The following is a 17,386-nucleotide window of genomic DNA, read 5'->3' on the forward strand; positions in this document are numbered from 1 at the left end:
ACGTGAGCAGAGCCAGGACGACGGGCAGGTACAAGTCACCAGGGCAGGAAGCCCCGGGTGCCAAGCAATGAGCAGAACTGGGAAAACAAGAGCCTCACCTCCAGGTGACCTTTCCTCCCCTAGCATGTCGCCGGCGGGCCGGGGTCAGTGGCAGAACAAGCACTACTGGCTTTCCTTCTTAGCTCCTTTGCTGGGCCCTCCTTCTACACGTCAGCGTGCCCAGGTCTCAGTCCTGTGACCTTCCTCTCTCTCTCACCCTTGATGACCTTATCCTGACTTTCGACTCCAATTGTACCTTCTGTTGGTCCCTTTCCCCTGAACATCCATTCAACAGCACACTCAGCCTCTCCATTTGGATATCGAATAGGCATTACTGACTTAAACACACCCCAAACCGAACTCTTGATCTTTTTTCCTCCAAACCTATCATGAGCCCACACACAGTCTTTCCCATCGCGGTAAATGGCACCTGAATTCCTCCACAGATTCGGACCCCGAACTTTGCAGTCACCCTTAATGCTTCTGTCTCTCAGGCCACACCCGAGCTGCCTGGAAAGGCATTCTCTGTCTGCGAAGGGGACGTCTTGGCATCACCACGTGCACCCTGTGACAGCCCACACCTGGGTCGGGAGTAGCCCCCTCTCTGATCTCCCTGCTCCCCCTGCCCCGTCCCACCTCCTCTCCACGAACCAGAGGAACTCTTCTAAAAGATGAGGCAGCCGCTGGACGGCCGCTCTCTACCCCGCGGGGGGCGGGCTCTGGTGTCCTCGCTGTAATGCACAAGGCCTCACTCAGGACCCGGCCCTGGACACATCGGTGACCTCTGCCCTCTACCACCCCTCCCTGGTTTACTGGGGACCACCCTACTATCTCTGTCTGGGGTGCTAATCCCCAGATATCTGCATGGCTGTGGCCCCCACTTCCTTATGTTTCCTTGCAAATGTCACCCATTTTTTGAGAACACTTCTACCTTCATGTCTTGATTTCTTTTCTCTCATGGAAGTTTTTGCCACCTGACATATTATTTATGTTATCATTTTAATATTTATGAGTGTCCTATACTATACATGACTAGAACAGTGCTACATGTGCATGATTTGTGTAAAAATACACATCTGTATAACGGGAATGTGTGTTCACATTTTTTTCTGATGTGGAGAGGAGGCAGTATTAGAATAAGATTAGATCTGGGGCCCTGGCTGGTTTGGCTCAGCAGTAGAGCGTCAACCCGCACACCAATGAGTTGTGGGTTCGATTCTAGCCAAGGGCACGTACCTCGGTTGCTGTTCGTCCCCGGCCCTGGTCAGGATTTTACTGGAGGCAACCAGTTGATCTGTCCCTCTCACATCGATGTTTCTCTCTCTCTCCCTTTTTCTCCCTCCCACTCTATCTGATGATAAATAAAAAAATATATATCCTTGAGTGAGGATTAAAAAAAAAAAGATTCGATCTGGTCACATATTTTAGATTTTCATTAGTCACAATCTACTTCAAGAACCAGTTTCTGGAGCTTCTCTGTTGCTTTATAACAAATTACATCAGAATGTAGTGGCTTAAACAACAACCGTTGTGTTGCCAGTAGTCTGCGCGTTGGGACTTCGGGCAGGACTAGACTGGGTGGTTCCATTCGGCCTCACTGCCTGGGGTCCTTCCCTGGGCCGTGAACGTCAGTGACCAGGCTGCGCTGGCGGGTCCAGGAAGGCTCACTCACGAGTCTACACCTCAGTGCTCCGCGCAGCTTCTCTGTGTGCACGGTGACCTTGGGCACCCTCACAGCACAGTGTCTCCAGCTACTTGGACTTCTTGCCATGGCTCCTGGCTTTCAGGAAGGAGCATTCTGAGAAGAGCGAAAGCTACAGAGTCCTGCTTGGAAAATACACAGCATCATTAAAGCGGCATTCTGTTATCCAGAGATGGTCACAGGGACATCGCAGATTCAAGGGGTGGGGGAGCGGACTCACCTTTCAGTGGGAGGAGTGGCAAAACAGTCGAGGCTGTTTTTGATCCACAGGCTTATTTTGCACCTCTTTGTGTTTGTAAGATTCATCTATGCTGTCGTATGTAGTCATTCATTCTTTTCCATTACTGTATAATGTTCCATTGGGTGACTATCTCACAATTTGCTTGTCCAGTCTCCTATTGGTGACATTTGGTTGTAATTTTTGAATATTATAAAGAAATATTTTTAAAAAAATCTTTACCCAAGGATACTTTTCCATTTATCTTCAGACAGAGTGGGAGGGAAGGGGAGAGAGAGAGTGAAACACTGATGTGAGAGAGGTACATCAATTGGTTGCCTCCCACATGACCCTGACCAGGGCTGGGGACCAAACCACAACCGAGGTACATGCCTTTGACCAGAACCAAACCCTCTTTAGTCCTCAAGCTGACACTCTAACCACTGAGCAAAACCAGCCAGGGCTAAAAAAAAGATTTATGAAAATAATTATACATATCTTTTGGTGGACATATGTACTGATTTATCTTGGAATGCAATTGCTGGGACATCACTGGCATTTTGTAGCATTACCTCCAAACAATTTTCCAAAATATTTCCATGAATTTACATTCCCATCTGCAACATAAAGGAGATACAGTGTGTTCCTATTCTTACCAGACCTTTGTGTTATCGTTTTCACTGTAGCCATTCTGCTGGACATGGACTGGCATCTTATTGTGGTTTTAATTTGCACTTTTCTGATGAGTCACAATGTTGAACACTTTTTCCCCCCTCACCTGAGGATATGTTTATTGATTTTTTTTTTTTTTTTTTTTTTATAGAGAGAGAGAAACACTGGTGTGAGAGAGAAAACATTGATTGGTTGCCTCCCATAGGCGTCCCAGCTGAGGGTCTGGGGCTCAAACCTACAACCTACATATGTGTCCTGACCAGGAATTGAACTCACACCTTTAGGTGTAGAGGACGAAGCTCCAACAAACTAAGCCATCTGGCCAGGGCTGAACACTTTTTCATATATTTATTGATCCTTTAGCTAGCCTCTTTTGTGAAACAGCTATTTGAGTCTTTTGCCTGTTTTTAATTGGGTTATTTTTTATTGATTTGTAGAAATTCTTTATTTGTTATTAATATGTCTTTTGTTGAATACGTGTATTGTGAATCTCTTTTCCCAGTTTTTAGTATATCTTAACAACGTGTTTTGATCAACTGAAGTTCTTCATTTTCATGAAGTCCAAGGTAATAACCCTTTATTCCACAGACAGGGCTTCTTTGTGATCTTTTTAGGAAATCTATCCTATCCTAAGTCATAAAGATATTTACCTATTTTGTTTCCTAGAAGACTTGTGGCTTTACCTATCACATGTAGGTCTATGATCCATTTCAAATTAATTTTTGTGTATGGTGTGAGGTAGGGATTGATCGATAATTTTTTTCATAGGAATGCCCAGTTCATATGATCCAGAATCATTCATTGTAGAACAGTCCTTTTCCCCAATTAATTATTGTTGAAACTTTGCTGTAAATCAGGTTATCATACATGTGTTTATGGGTCAGTTTCTGGACTTTCTATTCAATTCCAATGATCTTCTGGTCTATCTTTGCACCACACTATCTGGATTTATTTGATTTGTTGTTGCTGTTTAATGTTAAACCAACTTGCATTCCTAGAATAAACCCAATTTGGTTTTGATTTATTATCCTATTTATACAAAGAAGTTGCATTCAATTTGCTGATATTTTGTTTAGAACTTTTGCATTGATGTTTCTGAGAGAAAATGGACTTTGGTAGAATTCACCAGCTTAGCCCATTTAAGATTGGGTTTTTCTTTTTTTTTTTTTTTTTTATCCTCACCTGAGGACATTTTTCCATTTTTTGTTCAGGTAGAGTGGGAGGGGGAGAGAGGAAGAGAGAGAGAAACATCGATGTGAAAGGGACACATCGAGTGGCTGCCACCCGCACGACCAACCAGGGCCGGGGACAAACTGCAACCGAGGTACATGCCCTTAGCGGGAACCGAACCCGGGTCTCTCGGGACCGCAGGCCGACGCTCTAACCGCTGAGCCAAACCGGCCAGGGCTAAGATTGGGTTTTTCTTTGTGAGATGGTTTTACTTAGAATTGATTCCTTAAGTAGATATAGGATTCTTCAAATTTTCTATTTTTTCTTACACACCTTTGAATAAGTTGTGTTTTTTTAGGAATTTATTTATCTCGTCAAAATTTTCAAATGTACTGGCCTAGAGTTATTGGCAACATTGTGTAATGGTTAGTGTGGGTTCTGTGTCTATCACTTAAGAAATGTGGACTCTTGGGTATATCAACTGCTTGGGTATGACAGTAGTGCTAGGGTCTTTGCTATGATTAGGTCCTCCTGTTGTTAGGCTTGAAGGGCTAAATAAATCTCTTTCTGACTTACACAGTCTTTATTTAGATGTGTTAATACCTTCAATCAGGCTTTGGTGTTAAGTCAGATCTTGGCCCAGAGAATCTTAGTCCCTTGAAAGGTTTATTATCTGTTCTAATTGTATTTCCCTATGTTTCCTTCTTGGGGTGGTCTCAGTGTTTCTCAGCCGTATCGCCTGCTGTAGTCGAACTGTTTTCCAGAAATATTCCCACATTCACTCTTACCTGCAGCATTAGACAGAGTTCATCTCACTGAGCCCTTCTGCCACTGACAAGTTCTGTTAGACAAGACTCATCTGTGCCCATCTGACAGGCCAAACATGGCATCTGAGCCAGAGCTGTAAGACATGCATATTAAAACTTCTCTGCTAGTAACATTCCTCTAAGTACCAGGGTATATAGCAATATACAGGAAGACAAAGACCCCTAATGCCATGGAGCTACTGCAATTCAATACACTAATTCCTATTTAGTTGGACATTCAGTACTGCCTCTTTCTAATATTTCAACATTTAAAATCAGAGCTGGTTTAGACAATAAAAGGCTTCTGCTCAGCTGTTCATATGACAACCCTTGATGCTTTGAGGATGGGTAAGTTTTTGGAAAGAGTCTGCAGTTGCACAGAGCCAGGACTGGTATATGACACGGGTGATGCAGTTGGTGAAGAGCATTATCTAGAGCCATGACAAATAATGAGACTGACTGTTCCGCTGGACTGGGTGCCTCTTGAAGGCAGGGACTCTGTCCTGTGTAACCCTCATTTCCCAATTGCTGGCACACTGCCTGGCATGGAGTGAGTGTTCAATGACTTTGTGAAATTAAGAGCCACTTCCTTGGTGATTTCATCGCGTCTCTTTAAATACCACCAAGACAGAAATAACTCCCAAATGTGTATCTCCAGTCCAGAATTTGCCTTTGAATTTGACCCCTATATCCAATTGCCTTTTCATCCTACCTTGCTGTTCTCTAGATATCTTTAACTTAATATGTTCAAAACAAAAGATTTTATTCCTTCTCTATGCCACTCCCAAACTGTTCCACCCACAGCCTGCCCCTACTCAGCCAATGACAGCTTCACCCTTCCAGTTGCTCAGAGTAAAAATCCTGAAGTCATCCTTGACTCTTTTTTTTCTTACAGCCCACTTCTTGTCCATCAAAATATCCTATGGTGCTGGCTTTGGCAGCACAAGGATGCAGAGATTAGCACTGCCCCTGGCAAGGATGACGTGTACATTTGTGAAGCGGTCCATAAATAAATTAATTAAATAAATACATTTCCATACTTTTGGTTGTCCCTTCAAAATCTGTATTTCCAGATTCTGTCTACTTATCACTGTCTCCACCACTTTTACCAGGTTCAAGCTACCATTATAACTTATTCATATTTTATTAAGTCTCCTGACTTCTATTTTTGTCCCCTAGCTGTGTGTTCTCCCCACAACAGCCAGACTAATCTGTTAAACATAGGTCAGATCATATAATTCTTCCAATGTCTTCCTCAATTTCTCCAAGTCAAAATCCTTAAAACATATTTTGCCCCAACTACATTTTCTATTCTCACTTTAGCTCCATTCCAGCCACTCACTGACCTCCCTGCTGACCATTCAATGACATGGCATGAGGCTCAGGACTCAGGTGCTAGTAGTACTTACTTACTGTTCCCTCTGCCTGGAATGATGTTCCCAATATGGCTCTTGCCTCAAAGGTCACCTTCTTATTCAGACCTCTTTTGACCACCCCATTAAAAATTGAAACCACCCTATAGCTTTCATTCTCCTTTCCTGCTTCTCTTTCTAGCACTCATCACCACTTATTACACCATATATTTCCTTATTTACTTCTGTCTCTCCCCACCAGAAATAACCTCCATGGCAAGTAAACAGAAAAGGGACCTTTGGTTACTGTGTTCACTGCTGAATCCTCAGAACCTAAAATAGCACCTGCTTAATGAATAAATTATGGGATGAACGTGCCCAAAAAAGGAACAATAAAAGCTAAATCTGTGAGCACTTATGTGAGGCTCAATTAGAAGGGGCTCACAGGCAATAGTTAACTTTTGCAGAGGAGGAAACAGGCACAAGGAAGCACAAAAGCCATGATGAGGAACCCAGATGTAACCCAGCAACCTGTCTTCTTCCCTCCAGAGCCCCACCCTCGCCTGTGCTCCCTGCAGCCCGTCAGTCAGCGCGATGGGACCAGCTCAGCATAGGCACCGCCCGGTGTCTTCCCGGGGTGTTTCAGGTACCCAGACTTGGAAAGGAGGGCTTTCTGGGAGCAGGGTACAGAACTTGGGAGCTTCGCCCAGGGAGGGAGCGGAGGCCGCAGGCGGCCGGAATGCAAAGTCAGGGTCTCGGTTTCCGCCCGGAGAGCCGCTCCCGGAAGCTGCGCTCCGCGGCGGCAGCGCGGTCAAGGACCCCGAGGAGGTGGTGAGTGGGCGTGGAGCTGCGTGGAGAGAGAATGGAGGGGCGTGGAGAAGGCGTGGTCCGGGGAGGGGCGTAGAGAGGCGGGGAGGGGCGTAGCGAGGCGGGGAGGGGCGTAGAGAGGAGAGGCGGGGAGGGGCGTAGCGAGGTGGGGAGGGGCGTAGAGGGGCCGGGAGGGGCGTAGAGAGGCGGGGAGGGCCGGGGGCGCACAGCTGGGCGCAGGGGAGTGAGGCTGAGGCTGAGAGGACGGGGCTGGAGGGCCAACTGGCCTGGACCGGAGGAGGGCGGCGGGCGGTGTCTGGAAGCGCGAAAGGGATGGGGCTGGCAGGCGTGCGAGTGTCTTTGGGGGAAAGCGGCCAGAGTGGAGTTTCTGGCCGGACGAGGCTGTGGACGAAGGGAAGGTGGGGTGATAGCCCCTGTGGATGTGCTTCAGGAGGAGGATGAACAGTGGATTTTGTTCCACACGGCTCGCCCTCCCTGGACAGGGTTGGAACCAGAATGCCCCCAAGTAACCCCTGCCCGTCTTTCTGGGAACCCTCGCTCCCGTGTGCTGCAGGGATTCCAAATTCAGATTTGGGGCACTCCAAGTAATGCTGGTTATCAATGCGGGGTTAATGAAAACTTTACCAACTTGCCAAAATAAGTGCCGTTCATTTTTTACGTACTACATAAAATGCTGCATCCTCTGATGGTACTAAAGTATTCCATAAGTAGATCGGCGATAAAGTCAAACACCAAAGAGTTGGGGTCAGTAATTGATTGACAGTCTGGGTGTGTATAGAAGCGTTATTGAAACAGAAGATGCTCAATAAATGTTTATTGAGTGATGGATGGCTAACGTCTGTAAATCATTACCATTCACCATTAGAATGTATATGCTATAAGTGGCAATTATAACTGTTTTTGCTCACCTTTGAATCCTCATCATCTACTTAAATACCTAGTACATAAATAGTTGCTACTCATATTGCTGAATGAATAAATCAACATTTGAAACAACTCCACTAAAAATCTGGTTTCTTTGTGGTATGTGTTTTAGTGTCCTGGAGGAATTCCCAAATGGCATGCTATTTCTATTTTCTAAGTCTTCTCTCTCTATACTAAATCTTGTCATCTTTATTACTATAATTATTATTATTATTATTACTGATTTTTAGAGGAGAGAAAAAGGGAGAGTGAAACATTGATATTAGAATGAAATATCGATGGGCTACCTCCCACACACACCCTCGCACCAGGGATAAGCCCCTAACCTGGGTATGTGCCCCCCATGGGGAATCGAACCAGCAACCTTTTGGTGCTTGGAGACTATGCCCAACCAACTGAGCCACACTGGCAAGGGCTTGTCATCTTTTTTAACCACAGCATTTTCAAGGAGTTTTTTTACTCATCTTTTTTCCATTTTACCCCTACCATTTTTCTTCATGTTTTCCCTCACCCATTGCATACTTTAGAAACCTCTTTAATAGGTTTAATTCCATTTCAGTCTGCTCAAGACTGAACTGCTATTCTCCTTGCTTATAGATAATCTCATATATTTTCTATGAGTTTTTATTTATGGGGTAAAACTGGAGATAACCCTCAGCAGAACTTCAGGGTTTAGGTACAATGTACAGCGTGTGGTTTTCTTCTTCTGCAGAAAGAGTTCAGAGAACACCGTACTCTGTACTGCTGTCTCTTGGGGTTTTATTGATAAAGGCAAATAATATTGTACTTCTTGCCACAATGCTACGGAAGTAAGTAACAGATCTCATCTATGAATTTGCTTATGTTTTAAAAATTGCAGTTTCAGCCTGTTATAGGGAAAAAATTGATTTATTTTTATCGGCCTTGCAATACCCACATTCCAAGAATGTAAGTAGTCTGCAAGTGCTTACGCAAGGGTGAAGGAATTTATAAATTAGATTTAGGATGAGTTTTTGAAATTATGTTGGGCCATATATATAAATATATATATAAATGATTGCCTGATTCAGACTGTATAGTCTAAGGGGAAATAATTAAAATTATACTTAGAAGATGATGCATTTCTTTTTATTAGTTAATACTTATTTAAGAGTTTTTAATGTGTTGTGGTAGCTTAGAGGTTTGGAAGATAGAATGTTAGAAAGATTGAAGACTGTTGGGAGTATTGGAAATACACATCATTATTATTTCATCATTGTACAGTATCTTACAGATTGCCAAGTGTTTTCTTACCCATTATTTAATTTCCTCCTTATGACAGCCTGTGAGATATACTGTTATGCCTATCAATAGATGGGGCAAACAGGGCTCACAAGTTGAGTGAGTTTGCCAAAGTCACACAAGTATAAAATGTTGAGCCAGGACTTGAACCTGAGTCTTCTGACTCTGGTGTTCATTTTGCCCCACCACACCTGCCTCTTAAAATAAAGATTGTTGAACTGCCCAACATGGCCTTGGTCAGTGAGGCTGCCTTCACACTGGGAGTGCTAGGCCCTGTTCTGGTCACACATCTTCAGGGCAGTCTAACCAGAATCATCAATGGTGTGGACAACCTGCTGTTGGACAGGCTAATTACAGGACTCTTCCCTCTGGAAAAGGATTTGCTCAGAGTCTACAGAGCCAGGAAGGAGCTGATATTATCTTCATCACATCTGCTTAAGAAAAGTACTTTTGGAACAGATAAAAGTAACTGTGTAGACTTCTGCTTCTGGCCAAGATGGAGTAGTAGGAACCAGATTTACATTTCTACCCCAAACAATTAAAAATCTGGGAAAAATATATGAAAGAAGTAAAAACAATTTTTTTTTTCTTTTGGGAAAACTGGTTAGCCTAGCTTGCAACTTAATCCAAGAGCTTTTCCTTGAGACAATCATTGTTCTTCCATCTGCAGTGGAAGTTCTTGCGTCTACCTCCATTAGTCACACAGGATAGTTAACAGATAAGTGCACCTCTGACGGAATGGTTGGGGTGATGGATCTAGTCATCATCTTGATTATGGTGATGGTTTTGGATATGCACACACACACCAAGTCGTATACGTTAAGTACGTGTTGTTTGATCTTCTCTGCTTTGACACACACTAAGCACTGGCTGTTTCACTCACCACTGTGCCTGCACCAGCAGTGAAGGAAGGACAAGTCAACATGGACTGTTGGCCGTTAGCAGATGAAGTCACAATGCTGTTCTTGTAGTGATTAAACTATTAACTAACTGCTGTTTTTATTTCTGTCTTTGATAATGTTTTCATTTGTTTCTGTCTGATAAAATCTGCAGTTTTTTTAACTTGAAAGATCCTAATACCACTGCCTGGTTCCACATTTGAAAGACTGTCAACCTGAATGGAGTAACTTGTTAAGAATGTAGCAACATATTTCTACAAGCCAGGAACTTAGTGCCTTCCATGTGAGAGACAAACTGTGTTGTCCAACTTCAGTGGTTACTCTTGGCTTCCTGGCAGTCCAGGCATGGTCTTCATATGAAGTATGATGTGACGGGTGCTCCCTGAAGTGTGGTATTGTAGTGTGAGGGTGTTGAAATCCAGTGGGTGGGAAATGGCTGATGAGACAGTAGGTACACCTATGAATAGTAGAAGTCATGGTACAACTTTCCCTCTTTTTCTGCCCCTTCCATTGCCCTCCATCTTACTCTGTACACCATCCTCAAGCTCTAGCCATGCTCTACAATCTGGAAAAGGCCTTCTGGATTGGTAAAGGAGCTAGGAGTTTCTCTTGGTATATTTTATACAGGAAAAACATTTTCAGGCCTTAAATCTGGCCAATTTGTATAATAGTTGTTCTTGCAAATATTCTGTGTGTATTTAATAAAGAACTGTGTAAGTTGAATAGATTTTCATGATTATAGGAGCAAATTTATTGTAGAAAATTTGGAAGTTATGAAGATGACAGCTAAAATCACCAATAATCTCAACACAACATTTCAGTGCTCCCATTCGGTCTCTTTTCTGTGTGTGAGAAGGGAAAGGGGATGTGGTGAGTGCTATTGAATCTTCTGTCTTAATAAATTAAGAATTGCCCTGTGTTCTAAATGTTTGTGGACATTTTAATTGACTGTATAGTTGTCCACAATATAACCAGCCATTCAGTAACTTAATTATAGCTCCAGTTTGCATGTTTTGCTTTTTCAACCTTTAGTTATTTCACATTTTGTCTAGCCCAGATTTAAGCATTTTTTTCCCTGTCTAGTCTTTAGACGTTTTACCTGTTCCTACTGGGTAACCGCTTTGGAGTAGATTCTGACATGTCTTATGTTCTTACTGTGGCCAGTCCAGTCCATCAGAACGACTTTGAATATGGCATCCATGAGTAGAGCGAATGCATTCCAAAAATTCTGTTGTTAGAGACAGTTCCTTTATTCTTTAAAAAAGATATGTTTGGTCCGGCCAGTGTGCTTCAGTGGTTGAACGTTGACTAAGAGGTCACCAGTTCGATTCCCTGTCGGGACACATGCCCAGGTTGTGGGCCAGACCCCCAGTGGGGGGCATGCAGGAGGTGACCAGTCGATGTTCTCTCTCATCAATGTTTCTATCTCTCTTTCTCTCTTCCTCTCCCTTCCTCTCTCTCTAGAATTAATAAAGGAAAAAAAATTTTTTTAAATGTTTGTATTGATTTTTTTCCCGAGAGAGAGAGAGACAGATAGGAAGAGAGAGGGAGAGAAAGAGAAATATCCATTGGCTGCCTCCCCCACTCACCCCAACCAGAAATCAAACCCGCCACCCTTCAATGCATCAGATGACACTCCAAGAGCCGCATGAAAGTGGAAGTTCCATTTCATCCTAAATCTCTAAATGCAGTGAAGTGTGTTCCCTGTTGGTTAACAATCTTCACCTTTTTTTCATCAAGACTAAATACTTTTTATTGGCGATTGGTTGGTGGATCCCCACTCAAATTCAACATTCATATCCAGAGGTGTTATTTCTGTTTGGCCTGCATACCCCAGCCATGGCCTGGTGTTTGTCTATAGTGAAGCAAGGTGTTCCGATTCTGTGAATCCAAGTTTCATAAAAACTTGAAAAACAAGTGCAATCCTCGCCGGGTCAAGTGGACAAAAGCATTCTGCAAAGAAGCTAGTAAAGAGCTTACAGTGGAGAATTCATTTGAATTTGAAAAATGTAGAAGTAAACCCATCAAATACCAGTGAGAGCAGTGGAGTAAAAGCACTGATGCAATGAAGAGCGTCCAAGAGAGCAAACAGAAATGCCAAGCTAAATGTATGATAAGCAGGTTGAAGAAAAATGAAGTACGACAGAAAGCTCAGGACACCCAAGAAGTCAAGCAAACCATTCATCTCATGCGGGCCCCCTTTGCATGCACAGCAAAGCAGCTGGAAAGCACAACGGACAGAAATCACAGCAGGATGTGGACATGGGAGTTTTTTCTGAAAATCTTTCTGTCTGTAACCGTTCTTATGAGCACATTGGAAAATCTCCTTTAGAGACTTAGAACGTCTAAATTATTGATTTATTTTTCACATAAGATGACTCAAATGAAAAGGTGATTAAAAACATCTCTCTTCTGCACTGCTGTCTGCAAAACATCAGATATGGATGCTAGATTGCATCTCAGTGTTAAACCTTCGTATGTAAATCATGAAAATTCTGTAAATACAAAGTGAATTGTGGATATAAAATGGTCATGCCACTTAAACCAGTGGTACCAGGCAGCATTCATGTAATAACTAATGACAAAATTTCATGGCAAGTAATAGTACCAAATAGAATTTTTTTTTGCAGTAAAAATATTCCCTTTATTAATGTTGTAGAAAGGGGAATACAACAAGGAATTAATCTGAGTGAGAATTAACATCAAGTACTGATATCTTTTGTTGTGGTTTTAGTATTTCCTTTTGGTTTATTAACATCTTAGAAGAACAGCATGGTTTCATATATCGAAACCCAATTCTCCTTAACTATTTTGACCTGGATTAACTGTTCGGTTAGGCAGTTGTGGGTGTTGGGGTGAGAGCTGAATAGTCTGTTTCTGAAATGCTACTCTACTCCATAATTTCCACTTGGAGAAAACTTTAACTTGCGATTCCTAGTAGAACAAGTTTCTTTTTAAAAGCTAATTGCTTTTGGAAAATAAAATTTATGAGTAGAATGTCTATATATTATTTGTAAATAAAATCATTTCTACAGTAAGTGACTACATATTATTTAAAGGTACTAAACAAAGGTATGAAGCATTGATTACTTGGAAGAAAATAACTCTACCTACATGTGCCTCTGAAGTAGAAGATATATTTAAAGAAAAATATATAGCATGCTTCTATATTTTTACATTATATATGAATAAGTATGTTAAGAGTATTAATTAATTCAATTTTAATATTGTTTTTTAGGACAGAATTTGGAATAAATTTTAAATTATTAGGGTTATATAATTATATAGTAATGGCTAAATTTCTCTTTCTGCTTTAGTAAAAAAAATAGTGGATCAGTGGACCAGGTGTTAGAAGACAGAATTCCAGTGTGGTTTTGCCTTTGTGTGAAATACGGCTCATTGGTAAATAATATTATTGGCGTAACAATTATGGGAAATATATATGCAATCAATGACACCTGTAAAAAATTTTTAAAAGACAATACTTGTGTGTGTGTGTGTGTGTGTGTGTGAGAGAGAGAGAGAGAGACAGAGCCAGAGCCAGAATCTTAGGCACCAGCCCCTGAGAACACTTGGAATTGAAGAGTTTGGGATGAATTGTACTCAGCATTTAGCCATTCCAAAATCCTATAAATTTTATTAAAAATAAAAAGTTATACTTTTAAAATTTCATAAATAAAGCTGTTTTAGAGTATTATTCAAACAAAACAGTAGGATATGTAGCTAAGGCATTGCATATTACAATAAATGCAGATATTATTTTAATTCCAAAATGTGTTTGGGGGTCAGAAAAAATAAATATATTTGACTTTAGGTTTGATTTGAAACAATTAACAAGTGATTTGAAATAAAAGTTTATTCCTTTGACAGACATTTATTTAGTGGTTACTATATTCCAGGCATTGTTTTAGGTACTGAGTAATTTTGAATGAGAAAGTACCAAAAAGGTCAGTCGGAATGTTCCAGGTTATGTAACTTTCCCTCAATGTTACCGTTGTTGGTTCTGGTGCTCACAGTTTGGTTCATTGTTCTTCCAGAATGTGCTTGGAAGTATATTTAGGGAGGCGTGAAGCTATCTTTTTAATGATATGTTTCTGTTCCTGTAGAGATCTAAGGAAGTTTTAAGCACTGAGGCTATTCCTAATACGAAAACAGAAGCCATCAACCCGGGACTTAAAAGGAAGAGAAACCTGGTGAGCTCTTTCTTCGCATGTGCTCAGCATCTCCAGTCACGGTCTCACCGTGCTGATTTGGAGGTGTGGAATGGAAAGTTAGGTAGATTCTAGAGAGGTAGCCAGGATTTTAAGCAGGCAGTCCAAAGTGGAATGAAAGTGGGTAATTATTGATGGTAAAATTGGACGCAAATGTCTTAAAGCAGGGACTTTTTATCCTGTGTCAAGTGGCTTTTCCGGGGGAGCAACTATTATGCAAAAATAAATAAATAAATGATGACAAAAGGAGTATATCTCTTATTGTCTGTTGGTATATATTTTTCTATTTTATATTTATCATCTGTGATGAACATAATTTTCTATGCTTTAAAGGAAAATGCTTATTTTCTGAAATGATTCAGCTGGAACTGTCAGGTCAGGAGAGTTAAACCTGATATTCAATTTCAGAAATCCCTGCTAGTATTTGAATTTCGCATTTCTTCATGTATTTTGAAGCCATTTCAAGAATTATTATTATTTTTTTATTTTATCCTCACTCGAGGACATTTTTGCATTTATCTTCAGATAGAGCAGGAGGGAGAGAAGGAGGAAAAGAAAAAGAGAAACGTCGACGTGAGAGAGACACATGGAGTGGTTACCACTCACTCGACCCCAACCGGCAGGAGACAAACTGCAACCCAAGTACATGCCCTTAGCGGGAACCAAACCCTGGACTCTCCAGTCCGCAGGTCGATGGTCTAACCGCTGAGCCAAACTGGCCAGGGACATTCCAAGAATTCTTTAAAAACCAATTATTTAACAGCAGGGGTTATTTTTTTTTTTACTTGCTTTATTGTGTCTGAAAACTTGAACCATTTTATGTTTTCAATTATCTTTATTGTTGAAAGCATTACAGATGTCCCTCTTTTATTCTCTCATCCTCCCCCCTCCCCCCACCTTCACCACACTGTGTCTGTCCATTGGTTATGCCCATGTGCATGTAAGTTCTTTGGTTGACCTCCTCCCATCCCCCACCCCGCTCACCCCGAGGCGTGTCCGTCAGCAGCAGTAGTTACTGCACACTCGCTTCACGCCCACCCCTGGAAACCAAGTGCCAGGAGGCCCAGCCTAGTGGGGAGAGGGCTTTGTGCACTGTGGAATGAATACACGCAAAATCCTATAACGCTGTGTTCATACGTGACATGAAGGGCAAAAAGGAAAGGAGGAAGATCAGTATGGACTGGAGCCACCGAAGAAAGATTTGCGGAGGAGCCTTGCTGCTGGGGCAGGCGGGCCTGGGCTGGCCGAAGAGGACCGGGCCTGCCCTGAAAAGGACTGCTGCGGGAACGGGCCGCTCAAACACAGGCACCCGGGGGCGTGTGCTGCTCCGACTGCCGGCCAAGGGCGCAGGAAGGCTGCGGCCAGGTGGAGGGCCGCGCGGCCAGCGCAGACCGCGGTTCACACGCGCTGGGTGTCTGCCGTCCTAGCCCGGATCCACGCGCTGGGTGTCTGCCGTCCTAGCCCGGATCCACGCGCTGGGTGTCTGCCGTCCTAGCCCGGATCCACGCGCTGGGTGTCTGCCGTCCTAGCCCGGATCTCCGCTCACTTCCCTCCCGCCTTAGAATGGAGTTGCACGGAGTATCGGAGTATCGGAAACGCTGTCTTCAGGAGAGCAGGCCGGCATAGTGTAAAAACTCGGTTTATGCTAGTAGAAGGGGCTGCAGTGAGTCACCAGTCCCAGAGTGGAGTTAAGATAAAAACCGCGCGGCCTCTCTGCGTTGACATGCTTGGCAGAGCTTTCCAGTGAAGAGGTTTCTGTTAGCGTCCAGGAGGACATGGCCACTGATCGACACACTAGAATTAATTTTGACTTCTTATTTGATTAGTTGAAACATAAAGAAATATATGGTTATGTTCTAAATAGAAGTTCAAGGAATTTCTATAATGGTACTATTAAAATATTTTTTGCATGTTTTTCCTTTTGCTTGGAATACCTACTTACTTTACCTGTCATTTCAAGAAAAAGCTCAGTTATCATCTCTTCTCAGAAGCCTGTATGTGAAGGAAATAAGCTCGGTGCCTCGCAACCCACCTTCCCGTCCACCAGAGCAGCTGTATTTTTAAATGTGCATGGGACCTTCTATTTGGGTAGGGGGGTGTCACCTCTTTACAAATGTGCATGGGACCTTCTATTTGGGTAGGGGGATGTCACCTCTTTGCAAATGTGCATGGGACCTTCTATTTGGGTAGGGGGATGTCACCTCTTTGCAAATGTGCATGGGACCTTCTATTTGGGTAGGGGGATGTCACCTCTTTGCAAATGTGCATGGGACCTTCTATTTGGGTAGGGGGATGTCACCTCTTTGCAAATGTGCATGGGACCTTCTATTTGGGTAGGGGGATGTCACCTCTTTGCAAATGTGCATGGGACCTTCTATTTGGGTAGGGGGATGTCACCTCTTTGCAAATGTGCATGGTACCTTCTATTTGGGTAGGGGGATGTCACCTCTTTACAAATGTGCATGGTACCTTCTATTTGGGTAGGGGGATGTCACCTCTTTGCAAATGTGCATGGGACCTTCTATTTGGGGTAGGGGGATGTCACCTCTTTACAAATGTGCATGGGACCTTCTATTTGGGTAGGGGGATGTCACCTCTTTGCAAATGTGCATGGGACCTTCTATTTGAGGTAGGGGGATGTCACCTCTTTACAAATGTGCATGGGACCTTCTATTTGAGGTAGGGGGATGTCACCTCTTTACAAATGTGTATGGTACCTTTTATTTTGGGGTAGGGATGATGCCACTGCTGAGAAAGGCAAGTTGGGCAAACTTTGATGCGTTTCATGTGCAATACTTACTCTCTTGGGCTGAAGAGACTTGTAATCTATTTGAGACAGTTTGTTGGGAGCTTGGAATTGTGGCCCAAGTTTCCTTGTGTTTCAGCCCTCAGGGGTTCTATAAGCAGAATTTAGTGACTCAGGAATGACGATCTCGGGTCTGTATTAAAAGAGCTGGTCCGAGACTCGGAAGTTTGAGTGCAGGCTAGTCATGCAGGATACAGTGATAACAGTGGGAATTGGTATAGGAAATAGCCTTTTCTTTTACTTATTTTTTTATTAATTTGTTTTTGTTACAGATGTTTCTCCTTTTTCCCCCATTGACACCCTCCTCCCCATCCCTCCCACCCCATCCCTAGATTTATTGTCCATGTCCATTGGTCATGCATGCATCCATATAAGTTCTGTGGTTTATCTCTCCCCTCCAAACTGCCCCCTCTGAGGTTTGTCAGTCTGTATCCCACCTCTATGTCTCTGGGTCAATTTTGTTTATTAGTTTGTTTAGTTCATTATATTCCACAAATAAG

General features: G+C 42.8%; 1 pseudogene; it reads left to right on the forward strand.

Annotated features, from left to right (window-relative positions):
• Window positions 1-6,552: 6,552 nt before the first annotated feature.
• On the forward strand, window positions 6,553-12,209 carry LOC118640307 (annotated as a pseudogene).
• The last annotated feature ends 5,177 nt before the right edge of the window (window positions 12,210-17,386 follow it).

Source organism: Molossus molossus, unplaced genomic scaffold, assembly GCF_014108415.1.
Source record: "Molossus molossus isolate mMolMol1 unplaced genomic scaffold, mMolMol1.p scaffold_m16_p_22, whole genome shotgun sequence".
Classification (NCBI taxonomy): Eukaryota; Metazoa; Chordata; class Mammalia; order Chiroptera; family Molossidae; genus Molossus; species Molossus molossus.